The sequence below is a fragment of the Bufo bufo genome, chromosome 3 (genome assembly GCF_905171765.1).
Source record: "Bufo bufo chromosome 3, aBufBuf1.1, whole genome shotgun sequence".
Taxonomy (NCBI): domain Eukaryota; kingdom Metazoa; phylum Chordata; class Amphibia; order Anura; family Bufonidae; genus Bufo; species Bufo bufo.
The window spans coordinates 433,217,734-433,232,279 of record NC_053391.1 but is presented as its reverse complement, the minus strand read 5'-3'; positions in this window follow the sequence as shown (position 1 = coordinate 433,232,279).

Genomic DNA, 14,546 nt, shown 5'->3' with positions numbered 1-14,546 from the left:
ATCTGCCAAAAAAGTGAAATTTTGAAATTGTATCTCCTTTTCCATTAATTTTTTTGGAACACCTAAAGGGTTAACGACGTTTGTAAAATCAGTTTTAAATACCTTGAGGGGTGTAGTTTCTTAGATGGGGTCACTTTTATGGAGTTTCTACTGTAGGGTTGCATCAGGGGGGCTTCAAATGGGACGACGTTTGTAAAATCATTTTTGGGTCGTTTCTATTTTATATAAGCCTCGCAAAGTGACTTCAGACCTGAACTGGTCCCTAAAAATTGGGTTTTTGAAAAATTCTGAAAAATTTAAAAATTTGCTTCTAAACTTCTAAGCCTTGTAACATCCCCAAAAAATTAAATATCATTCCCAAAATGATCCAAACATGAAGTAGACATATGGGGAATGTAAAATAATAACTATTTTTGGAGGTATTACTATGTATTATAGAAGTAGAGAAATTGAAACTTGGAAATTTGCACTTTTTAACAAATATTTGGTAAATTTGGTATTTTTTTTATAAATAAAAATTATTTTTTTTAACTTTATTTTACCAGTGTCATGAAGTACAATATGTGACGAAAAAACAGTCTCAGAACGGCCTGGATAAGTCAAAGCGTTTTAAAGTTATCACCACTTAAAGTGACACTGGTCAGATTTGCAAAAAATGGCCTGGTCCTTAAGGTGAAATAAGGCTGTGTCCTAAAGGGGTAAAACTTGTAGGTTGGGACCCGAGATTAAGTGGTGAGAGGAGATGTCTCAGAATTCTCCATTCTCTGGGAATTATTCCATTAATTACTCTGTTCCCCAGTAAGTTCTCTGGGAATTATTTAAATTAACCCATCCTAGAATATCAGCAGGACTGGTTGCCCCCATTAGGGGAGGTGAGGTGGTGGGGCCTCACTACGCTCTGGCATTTGCATATACTACATAATGGAATATAATAGGTAGGATCCCACCATTACCGTCTATTATAAAGCAGTGTAGTGAGACCACTCATTCCCCTAGGCAGCCAAATGCATATGGTGGCAACCAGTACTGTTAATATGAAAATAAGTCAGGTTTCTGGCAGCCATTTTAAATCATTCCCAAAGAACCCCTACTCATATATTTCCAGGATGTTTCTTGCTTATTGTAACTTGAATTTATATGTTGTGATTAGTCAAGGAATAAAGGTGGTCATGCACATTATATCGTTAGAGGGGTTCTCCGGGATTTTGATATTGATGGCCTATCTCCCTCTTCTCCATCAATCAGAGAGCATACTTGCTCTCTGATTTTATACTGTCCCTCCTTTCCACATGGTATTTTGACCATACAATATGCAGACCTCTTTTCTCATGATACCCGTTACATGCTACAATAAGAGGGATAACAACTATCACTAGGAACGAATCTAATAAGTTAGCCCTCTCATGGTTATGTTGTCAGTAAAAAATATTCTGGGTCCACAGGATAGGGCGTAAGTGTCTGAATGGTGATAGTTTGTCCACTGGAGTCCGCTACTGAACAAAAGATAGGGGACTCCCGTGTTTAACTGAATGGATGAATGCTCATGCATCACCAGTGCCCCTCCATTGAAGTCTTTGGGACTGCCAGAGATCACTAAGCGCTGTACTAGGCTATTTCTCACGTGCCTCTCCCCTTTTCTAGAAATCGCTAGCCCAGTACATACATCAGACTCTTCCTAAAATCCAAACCCTTGAAACCCACCTCTTCAGGAAAGCCTACTACTTGCAGTAAGCATGTTGCCACCACAAAGCCAGATGAGCCACTTTTACCCTCACCTACTATGTCCTTCGCCCAGCATGACCGCTGCTACTTTCAAATGGGGGAACCCTGGGCCCTCTTTTTTGTGATTGGCATGGGCCCCAGTGGACAGACCCCTGCTAATTAGACACTTATCCCCTATCCTGTGAATTGGCGACAAGTGTTGTGGGACAAACACTTTAAATGTTTGATTTGTGGAAGTTTAATGTTTTAAACTGTTACTTATGGAAAGCATGGTGGTCCCCGTGCTTCACTATTTGCCACTTCAAAAGAAAAAGATGAGGTGACTGTCATTAACTATAGTGGAGATAGTTGCATATGAGCAGCCATATTTCCCCCTGATCTTCTCCTATCTGGAGTGCTGAATACAGGGGTATTTCCAAATATAGGGTCCCAGAGAACAGACATTTATGGCATACACTGTTGATATGCCATAAATGTTGGCAACAAAAAGAATTTCACCCTGCACTGGGTATACCATAGTAACAGTGTTCTTAGGATTGCTCATTTACATTTTTCAAAATAGAATCCACACAGCCCTACAGTGCCTCCCATAATAGCGCCAGCCAAACAGTGCCCCTCAGAACAACTTAGCCGTCTTTTTGACCCAGACAAGCATAGTGACCCCAAAACCGTACTATGTCTCCCTACATAAGGTGTCCTTGCTCAGTAGCTAGTGCTGTCTATTAATTTAATTTTTGGCCTTTCAACACCATTTCAGTTAGTAGTTAACCAGGCTTCACCTATTTTCCTGCTTTTCTACTCTACATACACAGTGCCAATTTGATGCTAAGTTCCATAAACGTCTTAAAATGACATGCCTTAAGTTTATTTAAAGTCCAGTTATATGCATGTCATCCCCTAGCGGCTTACTACTGCACTGAGTAATATTGATGAATAGATGAAATATATCCTGACCCTAGGGATCGCAATAACTCTGGATCATCGATTAATGTGACACTGTCTTGCCAATACGTTTTCCCCTTTAATTACTAACATTTTGTCTGTTCGCCCTATAGAAAACCAACATATTCTGGCATCTGCTTTCATAACATTCAATAACCTGATCCATATTGTTGTATGTGCACCAACAGGCAAGATCTCTTATTGCTTTTGACCTTCTGCTAAGTTTGGATCAATGCATGCAGGAAAGAAAGAGCAAAATAGTTTTAAGCCCTGTGAATTTATTTTCCTAGAGCCTGGGTACACATTTGTCTGAACTCTATGGTTTAATTGGTTATTGATTATAAGTTCTTGTAAGTAGCTGTTCTGTCCCCGCACTCCTAGAAGCATCTACAGAGTTCCAGCAGAAAAGTTAATGCTTCTAAATGCAAAATATAATTTCAGTTCACTGTATTATTTCTCCTAGATCTGAACATGTGACCAAGAATGAGAATCTTTAAAACTGCTAAACTTTATTTTCCTTACGGTAGAAAAGTAATGCTGGTCTTTTACTGTGATGCTAGCTGTGATATCGGCACTGCTACAATAATGCACACAAGGACAGATGTACTAGTACTGTAGAGATGAGGGAACTTCTTGAAATTTGATTCGTCTTGAATTAAAAGTGCTCTAAGGCTACTTTCACATAAGCGTTTATGCTATCCGGTTTCGAGATCCAGCAGGAGATCTCAAAACCACAGCAAAATGCTTCCATTTGAATAATACAACCGGCTGCATCCGTTCAGAATTGATCCGGTTGTATTATATTGAAAATGAAGAAACCATTGTGAGTCAATGTGGATTAGTTTTTTTCATGTCCAAAAAAAAACGGATTCAGCACCTTTGACTGACGTGGTTTTAGTCTCGGAAAGTAAATTGCATATGTGAAAGTAGCCTAATTGGTCTGAAAATTGGTATTTGATACTCTGAGGTCTCCTAGGACTCAGATTTTCCTTTATATTCTTGAATGCAATGACACTGAGTGACACTGACATATATAGCTATGGGTAAATGCATGTTCACAAACAGCATGTTTAAAAACACACTGAGCTGTCGCATTTAATATTAGAAACCTTCCAAAAATGGTTTAAACGCACATGCAGTTAAAGAAAAAAAAAACAGTTGCTAGTTAGGACCAAGCATCCAAAAATTAAGCCTTAACAGGGCAGATCCCTGCCCGTGTTTATAGACACACATCTTAATGTCAGAAGAAACAGTGGCTTGTTCTGAACTACATTCAAAAATGATGCCTTAATGGAGCCAGAATGCCTTCCTGTATTTATACACATGCAAGTGTTAATTGTCAGAAGAAACAGTGGCTTGTTCTGACAAGACGATTTTTATGGACACCTTGCAAAAAGTTTGACTGATGGCATACAGATGAATTACATTTTGGAGAAGGTGTGTAACTGCGCCCTTAGACTCACCTGGCAAAAAGTTCTGCTGAAGGCATAGAGAATTACATTTTAGAGAATAATTAAATTTGAGTGAAGGCATGGAACTGCACCACATTTTCCACAACTAAGTGGTATGGCACCAACTGCGCCACTAGAAGCTTGGCCAAGTGGGAGTATAGCTTACACACACCAGCTAATTCTGGTCTAAAATATGTAGTAACCCAGACCTAGAGGTACTACTATTGTATATTTTTGTGTTATGCTCCTCAAGAGGATTCTCCAGAGAGTAAATCCTTCAGAAGACATACAGCAGAGTGAACAGCTACAACCAGCATTACAGACACTGCTATAATTTGAGGGACTACGGCTAAGACACCCATTAATCAGACTTCTACGAGGCCAGTACAATACTAGTGCTAAACTGCAGACATCCAGCCTGCCTCCATATTCCTTCCTGGTGCTAGGAAATTGCACTTGAAATCAGCTGCTATTGAATGTATTAGGAGTAATATGTTGCACTTAGCAAAAGAGATTTTTATACATTTAATTCTGTCCTCATTTTTCATTACTATATTTCCAGTGCACCGATCCCTAGGGGGCAACAGCCTGAAGGAGTACATTGTGACATAACACTTCATCAGGGCCACTACCACTCCCATCCTCTGCACCAGCTCCTCTTGGGCTTGCTGCAAATAGTTTTCTCATGACCATACATTCTGTTATGAATGTCTCACGATGGAGAGGAGAAGGAGTCTGAGCAGGAGAAAAAGCAGCTGATGATGATGACAAGGACACTGCATTGCTTGGGGACGCAGCATGGCTGCCACAAAGAAGGCCAGCAGGAGGAGGACAGACTTGTTACGATTTGGAATGCTGGCCAGTTCTTTTTTCCCACAGGATCAATAGAGCCCTGGTACAAATGTTTGTCTTTGAATGCCCACAGCTTATATTAATCCTGCAGATCTTACACACGGCTGTAGTTTTGTGTGCTCTCCTTGAGGAGAAAAAAATGCCAAATCGTAGATACTCATACTCACACACAGCTAGCAGCAGTCAAGCTTGGCCTTGGTCTGACTTATTTTGAGCTTGTACCCACATTATCAGCGGCACTACCACTGAAGATTTAGGCAGTATGTTGCCTACACTTTTTATTGCTGTTGCGGCCACCACCATTCTTCTCTGATGTCTTCTGCTCCTCCTCCTCAGTACCCAGATCTGGCTCCCAGATCATGTCCAACATGCAATCATCATCATAGTCCTCACCCTCCCAGCCACTTTTATAAGACTGGAATATGTCATACTGGACTTCTTGGCCTCCCTCCCTGAGTCTCTGCTCTGTATTTTCCCCTGAGATGCAAGGGGAGCAGGTCACTACTGCGACTACCGATCGGGTGCAGTGGTCACGTGTTCCCGCCCTGTCAACAGGATGTTGAATTCAGCACAGCAGTTAGATGAAGAGTCGGTCGTGACGTGGTGGAAACCGAACCCAGCGGAGGGGACCAGGTATAATCATACTGATTATAACTGTGGGTAACCCACCCTGGGTAGTCTGTCATAGTCTTGGATAACGCCTTTAAAATTTTAATCATGGGATAATCCTTTTAATGGAAAATTTAAAAAGATATGGTTGTCTGAATGCGGCGCTGCAAAACCAAAAAACAATTCCTCTGGGCCTTAATGCCAAAATCAGCTTGGTACTTCAGGGGTTAATGATATAATGTTCAGTGTCGTTTATTAGTATGCACAGAGATATTTCCACTCACATCCTTCCATGTATTTGTTTCATTGTGATATAAATGCATAATAAAAAAGCAGATCCTGGTATGATGCATTATCTCTTAACATACCTCACAAATATGACGTTTCACTCATGTCTGACCTTACAACCTTCAGGAATATTAACCATTTAAGGATAGTTTGCTTTCAAAGTTACTTGTTTTAATTCTGCTCTGTCATAAACCAAATTGGAATGAATGTTCTTGCATAGCCAGACAGATCTTGAGATGTAACCCATGTTACTCTAGTGACAACTGGTCTTCCAAAAAGCTGAGTCAGAGTGTCTGAAAATATTCAAGCCACTATACTTAGTGTTCTGTGGATCCTAGTAGTAGCCCTAGATAAAGGACAATTTTCTGAGATGTGAGCTATAGACCAAAAATTGAAAGCTAAGTATGTACAATTTCTTATATATATAAAAATGAGTGTCTGTCTGTCTAGACGTTCTTTATGCGCGACCCAACGACTGGACCGATCTTCACCAAATTTGGCACACAGGTACAACAGGTGTCCGGGAAGGTTTTAGACTGGGTTTAAGCTCTCTATGACGTACCGTTACTGAGATATTCCCCAAAAATTATCCCCCCCTTCAAATACAAGCCTGCAATTCTTTCTCTTCAAAGCCCAACTGCCATAAACACAGTTTTACTCCAGGTTTCCATAACAACCCAGCCATATTTCTTTACTGCTTAAAGGGGCGGTCAGTGTGAAAGTCACAGTTAAAGGGGCGGTCACTGTGAAAGTCACAGTTAAAGGGGCGGTCACTGTGAAAGTCACAGCTAAAGGGGCGGTCACTGTGAAAGTCACTGATAAAGGGGCGGTCACAGTGAAAGTCACAGTTAAAGGGGCGGTTACTGTGAAAGTCACAGTTAAAGGGACGGTCACAGTGAAAGTCACAGTTAAAGGGGTGGTCACAGTGAAAGTCACAGTTAAAGGGGCGGTCACTGTGAAAGTCACAGTTAAAGAGGCGGTCACTGTGAAAGTCACAGTTAAAGGGGCGGTCACAGTAAAAGTCACAGTTAAAGGGGGCGGTGAAAGTGAAAGTCACAGTTAACCACTTCAGCCCCCCTAGCTTAAACACCCTTAATGACCAGGCCACTTTTTACACTTCTGACCTACCCTACTTTCATCATTTATTGCTTGGTCATGCAACTTACCACCCAAATGAATTTTACCTCCTTTTCTTCTCACTAATAGAGCTTTCATTTGGTGGTATTTCATTGCTGCTGACATTTTTACTTTTTTTGTTATTAATCGAAATTTAACAATTTTTTGGCAAAAAAATTAAATTTTTCACTTTCAGTTGTAAAATTTTGCAAAAAAAAACGACATCCATATATAAATTTTTCTCTAAATTTATTGTTTTACATGTCTTTGATTAAAAAAAAATGTTTGGGTAAAAAAAAAAATGGTTTGGGTAAAAGTTATAGCGTTTACAAACTATGGTACAAAAATGTGAATTTCCGCTTTTTGAAGCAGCTCTGACTTTCTGAGCACCTGTCATGTTTCCTGAGGTTCTACAATGGCCGGACAGTACAAACACCCCACAAATGACCCCATTTCGGAAAGTAGACACCCTAAGGGACCACTCAATTGAGACGGCCTTGACGCGGTGAGTGGCTTACTATGCTTTGGCCAAAATATAAACTAATGTCTCATCCAGCATGGAGGGCAGAGTGCTGGATGTAGTGTGCGATCACATTTGCATTTTCCGTTTGTATATGTATTTCGCCATAGTGATCTGCACCTACAGGCAGGTTGTGCTGACTCAACCCCCTATTTTTTTCTTTGCAGTATATATTGGAGGCGTGGCGATCTCCTTGGAGTCATTGCACACCTGACCAGTTAATCTGTCCTGGAGGCTGGTTTTAAAGTCAGTATAAAACTGAGTCTGCTTATATAGAACCTACCATTAGCCATCTGGCTCCAGGAGAAGTATATGGTGGGTTCAGCATGCATGTTGGTACTTGCATCCCTGGATCCGATGAAAGCTGTAATGGCACCGGACGGGGTTACAAGCAAAGTGTACTTGGCTTGCATGCTGACCTGCATTCCCTGGATTTTATGTGGCTGTCATGGCCCATAAACAGGTAGGAACAAGAGTTAGGGACCACTCAATTTAGACGGCCTTGACGCGGTGAGTGGCTTACTATGCTTTGGCCAAAATATAAACCAATGTCTCATCCAGCATGGAGGGCAGAGTGCTGGATGTAGTGTGCGGTCACATTTGCATTTTCCGTTTGTATATGTATTTCGCCATAGTGATCTGCACCTACAGGCAGGTTGTGCTGACTCAACCCCCTATTTTTTTCTTTGCAGTATATATTGGAGGCGTGGCGATCTCCTTGGAGTCATTGCACACCTGACCAGTTAATCTGTCCTGGAGGCTGGTTTTAAAGTCAGTATAAAACTGAGTCTGCTTATATAGAACCTACCATTAGCCATCTGGCTCCAGGAGAAGTATATGGTGGGTTCAGCATGCATGTTGGTACTTGCATCCCTGGATCCGATAAAAGCTGTAATGGCACCGGACGGGGTTACAAGCAAAGTGTACTTGGCTTGCATGCTGACCTGCATTCCCTGGATTTTATGTGGCTGTCATGGCCCATAAACAGGTAGGAACAAGAGTTAGGGACCACTCAATTGAGACGGCCTTGACGCGGTGAGTGGCTTACTATGCTTTGGCCAAAATATAAACCAATGTCTCATCCAGCATGGAGGGCAGAGTGCTGGATGTAGTGTGCGATCACATTTGCATTTTCCCTAAGGTATTTGCTGATGGGCATAGTGAGTTCATAGAACTTTTTATTTTTTGTCACAAGTTAGCGGAAAATTATGATTTTTTTTTTCTTACAAAGTCTCATATTCCACTAATATGTGACAAAAAATAAAAACTTCTATGAACTCACTATGCCCATCAGCGAATACCTTGGGGTGTCTTCTTTCCAAAATGGGGTCACTTGTGGGGTAGTTATACTGCCCTGGCATTCTAGGGGCCCTAATGTGTGGTAAGTAGTTTGAAATCAAAATCTGTAAAAAATGGCCGGTGAAATACGAAAGGTGCTCTTTGGAATGTGGGCCCCTTTGCCCACCTAGGCTGCAAAAAAGTGTCACACATGTGGTATCACCGTACTCAGGAGAAGTTGGGCAATGTGTTTTGGATTGTCATTTTACATATACCCATGCTGGGTGAGAGAAATATCTTGGCAAAAGACAACTTTTCCCATTTTTTTATACAAAGTTCGCATTTGACCAAGATATTTATCTCACCAAGCATGGGTATATGTAAAATGACACCCCAAAACACATTGCCCAACTTCTCCTGAGTACAGAGATACCACATGTGTGACACTTTTTTGCAGCCTAGGTGGGCAAAGGGGCCCACATTCCAAAGAGCACCTTTCGGATTTCACCGGCCATTTTTTACAGATTTTGATTTCAAACTACTTACCACACATTAGGGCCCCTAGAATCCCAGGGCAGTATAACTACCCCACAAGTGACCCCATTTTGGAAAGAAGACACCCCAAGGTATTCGCTGATGGGCATAGTGAGTTCATGGAAGTTTTTATTTTTTGTCACAAGTTAGTGGAATTGAGACTTTGTAAGAAAAAAAATCATCATTTTCCGCTAACTTGTGACAAAAAATAAAAAATTCTAGGAACTCGCCATGCCCCTCACGGAATACCTTGGGGTGTCTTCTTTCCGAAATGGGGTCACTTGTGGGGTAGTTATACTGCCCTGGCATTCTAGGGGCCCAAATGTGTGGTAAGTAGTTTGAAATCAAAATCTGTAAAAAATGGCCGGTGAAATCCGAAAGGTGCTCTTTGGAATGTGGCCCCTTTGCCTACCTAGGCTGCAAAAAAGTGTCACACATGTGGTATCTCCGTACTCAGGAGAAGTTGGGCAATGTGTTTTGGGGTGTTATTTTACATATACCCATGCTGGGTGAGAAAAATATCTCGGCAAAAGACAACTTTTCCCATTTTTTTATACAAAGTTGGCATTTGACCAAGATATTTCTCTCACCCAGCATAGGTATATGTAAAATGACACCCCAAAACACATTCCCCAACTTCTCCTGAGTACAGCGATACCACATGTGTGACACTTTTTTGCAGCCTAGATGCGCAAAGGGGCCCAAATTCCTTTTAGGAGGGCATTTTTAGACATTTGGATCCCAGACTTCTTCTCACGCTTTAGGGCCCCTAAAAAGCCAGGGCAGTATAAATACCCCACATGTGACCCCATTTTGGAAAGAAGACACCCCAAGGTATTCAATAAGGGGCATGGCGAGTTCATAGAAAAAAAAATCTTTGGCCATAAGTTAGCGGAAATTGATTTTTTGTTTTTTTTTCTCACAAAGTCTCCCTTTCCGCTAACTTGAGACAAAAATTTCAATCTTTCATGGACTCAATATGCCCCTCAGCGAATACCTTGGGGTGTCTTATTTCCAAAATGGTGTTATTTGTGGGGTGTTTGTACTGCCCTGGCATTTGAGGGTCTCCGCAATCATTACATGTATGGCCAGCATTAGGATTTTCTGCTATTCTCCTTATATTGAGCATACGGGTAATGAGATTTTTTTTTTCCGTTCAGCCTCTGGGCTGAAAGAAAAAATGAACGGCACAGATTTCTTCATTCGCATCGATCAATGTGGATGAAAAAATCTCTGCCAAAAAAAAAAAAGGAGGGGAAAGGCGTCTGCCAGGACATAGGAGCTCCGCCCAACATCCATACCCACTTAGCCCGTATGCCCTGGCAAACCAGATTTATCCATTCACATCAATCGATGTGGATGAATAAATCATTGCCGGGATTTTTTATTTTTTTTATATATACAAAGTGTTTGCCAAAGTATATGAACACCGCCACCTCCTCAGCTCATATGCCTCGGCAAACGTATCTTTTACTGCAGAGGAGAAATCTCGTCTTGCAGCGCCGCATACACCGACTTGTGTGTAATCTGACAGCAGCGCAATGCTTCTGTCAGAATGCACATCAGTGCTGCAGCTAGTCGATCGGTTGGTCCACCTGTAAGGTAAAAAAAAAGAAAAAACCAGGCCGCAACGTAATACATTTTATTAACTTTATAATAACTTTTGAACAGAACATATAAACTTTTTTTTTTTACTTTTTGAACTGAAGTTGACTTTTTTGCTTACTGGTGTTTTTTTTTTTTACCTTTATAGGACAAACCTCTCCTTCCCCATGGGACAATGTGCAAAGCGCAAATCGCCCAAAGATGTGGCGAAGTACATTATGCACTTTATCCCAGGTGAAAGGAGAGGTTTGCAGTAGCTGTGAGTGTAAGGGCCCTAATAGCCCTGTGTACCTGTCCTGTGAGATGAAATCCCTATGCTAAGTGTACCTGTGTGTGGTACTTCCGGAAACACTCTCCAAAGCATAGGGCAGGGTGGTCAGGACAGTCAGGACAGAAATAGCGGGTGTCACGCCTTATTCTACTCCTGCTACAGACACGACATCTTTTTCGGGGTGACGGTTGGGTTGAGGTACCAGGAACGACACTGGGGAAATGTCGCTCGTGTAGACGGCTAACTACACTGGTGGATGGGGCCACGGAACCTCCTGGATACAGGAGGTTCACGATGATCTCTTCCTGAAATTTGAGGAAGGATCCCGTTCTCCCAGCCTTACTGTAGAGAACAAAACTATTGTACATCGCCAATTGAATCAAATATACAGACACCTTCTTATACCAGCGTCTGGTGCGTCGGGAAACTAAATAGGGAGCCAACATCTGGTCATTGAAGTCCACCCCTCCCATGAGCGCATTATAGTCGTGGACTGAGAGGGGCTTTTCAATGACACGGGTTGCCCTTTCAATTTGTATTGTCGTGTCTGCGTGAATGGAGGAGAGCATGTAAACGTCACGCTTGTCTCTCCATTTCACCGCGAGCAGTTCTTCATTACACAAGGCAAGACGGGTGGTAACGAGCTGTTGGGGGAAGCCCACGCGACTACGTCGCACGGTGCCACAGCAGCCAATCTGTTCTAGGAACAAATGCCTGAAGAGGGGCACACTTGTGTAAAAATTGTCCACATAAAGATGGTACCCCTTGCCAAATAAGGGTGACACCAAGTCCCAGACTGTCTTACCACTGCTCCCCAGGTAGTCAGGGCAACCGACCGGCTCCAGCGTCTGATCTTTTCCCTCATAGATCCGAAATTTGTGGATATAGCCTGTGGCCCTTTCACAGAGCTTATACAATTTGACCCCATAACGGGCACGCTTGCTTGGGATGTATTGTTTGAAGCCAAGGCGCCCGGTAAAATGTATTAGGGACTCGTCTACGCAGATGTTTTGCTCGGGGGTATACAAATCTGCAAATTTCTGGTTGAAGTGGTCTATGAGCGGCCGAATTTTGTGGAGCCGGTCAAAAGCTGGGTGGCATCTGGGACGGGAGGTGCTGTTGTCGCTAAAGTGCAGGAAACGCAGGATGGTCTCAAAACGTGCCCTGGACATAGCAGCAGAGAACATAGGAATGTGATGAATCGGGTTCGTGGACCAATATGACCGCAATTCATGCTTTTTGGTTAGACCCATGTTCAGGAGAAGGCCCAAAAAAAATTTAATTTCGGAAACTTGGACTGGTTTCCACCGGAAAGGCTGGGCATAATAGCTTCCCGGGGTGGCGGATATAAATTGTGTGGCATACCGGTTTGTCTCTGCCACGACTAAGTCCAAGAGCTCCACAGTCAAGAACAGCTCAAAAAATCCCAGGGCCGAACCGATCTGAGCTGTCTCAACCCGAACTCCAGACTGGGCGGTGAAAGGGGGAACTACAGCTGAAGTTGGTGACTGCCAATCAGGGTTTGCCAGCACCTCAGGGACTCTAGGGGCTCTACGGGCCTGTCTTTGCGGTGGCTGCGACGGGGTAACTATTGCACGTGCCACTGTACCAGCTTCAACTGCCCTTCTGGTGCTCGCCACTTCACCATGTTGTACGGCAGTGCTGGTACAAGGTCCAGGGAGGGCTGCGCTGCTGGTGTATGCCTCACCACGTGATCCGACAGCGCCAGCCCCACTCTGCTGCCCTTGAAACGGATCCTGCACAACCTGTGGTCTAGCGACACGGGGCCGGGTACGCCTGCTGCTATCAGGGACCTCAACCTCCTTGTCCGAACTTTGGGTCAGACTGCCACTGCTCTCTACAGGTTCATATTCTGACCCGCTAGATTCGTCAGATGAGGGTTCCCATTCCTCATCCGACTGGGTCAGAAGCCTGTAGGCCTCTTCAGAAGAATACCCCCTGTTTGACATTTGGACTACTAAATTTAGGGGTATTCCCTGAGACTACCCAAGAAAAAAAGCAAGCCTGTCTTACAAAGGGGAGGCTAGCGAAGTACCGGAGGCCGCTGCGATTGATAAAAAATATCAAAACTGATTTTTTTTATCGCCGCAGCGCTTGGAAAGTGATTGTGCAGTGATCAAAAAAATATAATATTTTTTGTCACTGCGGCGGGGCGGGTGTGGGTAAACGCACGTGTGGGCGACCGATCAGGCCTGATCGGGCAAACACTGCGTTTTGGGTGGAGGGCGAGCTAAGGTGACACTAATACAATTATAGATCTGACTGTGATCAGTTTTGATCACTTACAGATACTATAAAAGTACAAATGCTGATTAGCGTTCCGCTAATCAGCGAATCAGTGACTGCGGTGTGGTGGGCTGGGCGCTAACTGACGCTAAACTACCTAACCAAGGGGCCTAAACTATCCTAAAACCTATCAGTCAATACCAGTGGAAAAAAAAAGTGACAGTTTACACTGATCACTTTTTTCCTTTCACTAGGTGATTGACAGGGGTGATCAAGGGGTTAATTCAGGTGATGGAGGTGATCTGGGGCTAAGGTGTAGTGTTTGGTGCTACTCACTGTGATGTCTGCTCCTCTGCTGGAACCAACCGACGAAAAGGACCAGCAGAGGAGCAGACAAGCCATTTAACACATCATATTTACTAATATGATGTGTTATCTGGCTTTTTATTCGTTTTTTTAAAAATCATCAGCTTGCCAGCGACGATCATTGGCTGGCAAGCTGATGACCCAACCCCCCTCTAACTTTTGCCGGCCCGCGATGCGCATGTGCGGGCCGGCTTTGAGCGAAATCTCGCGTCTCGCGAGATGACGCATATATGCGTGACTCTGCGCAGGGCTGCCGCCTCCGGAACGCGATCCTGCGTTAGGCGGTCCGGAGGCGGTTAAAGGGGCGTTCACAGTTATAGGGGCGGTCACAGTGAAAGTCACAGTTAAAGGGGCGGTCACAGTAAAAGTCACAGTTAAAGGGGCGGTCACTGTGAAAGTCACAGTTAAAGGGGCGGTCACAGTGAAAGTCACAGTTAAAGGGGTGGTCACAGTGAAAGTCACTGTTAAAGGGGCGGTCACTGTGAAATTCACAGTTAAAGGGGTGGTCACAGTGAAAGCCACAGTTAAATGGACGGTCACAGTGAAAGTCACAGTTAAAGGGGCGGTCACAGTGAAAGTCACAGTTAAAGGGGCGGTCACAGTGAAATTCACAGTTAAAGGGGCGGCCACTGTGAAAGCCACAGTTAAAGGGGCAGTCACAGTGAATGTCACAGTTAAAGGTGCGGGCACTGTAGAGGTCACTGTTATGAGGGAAACTTGATATTTTTTTACGACACACGGAAAC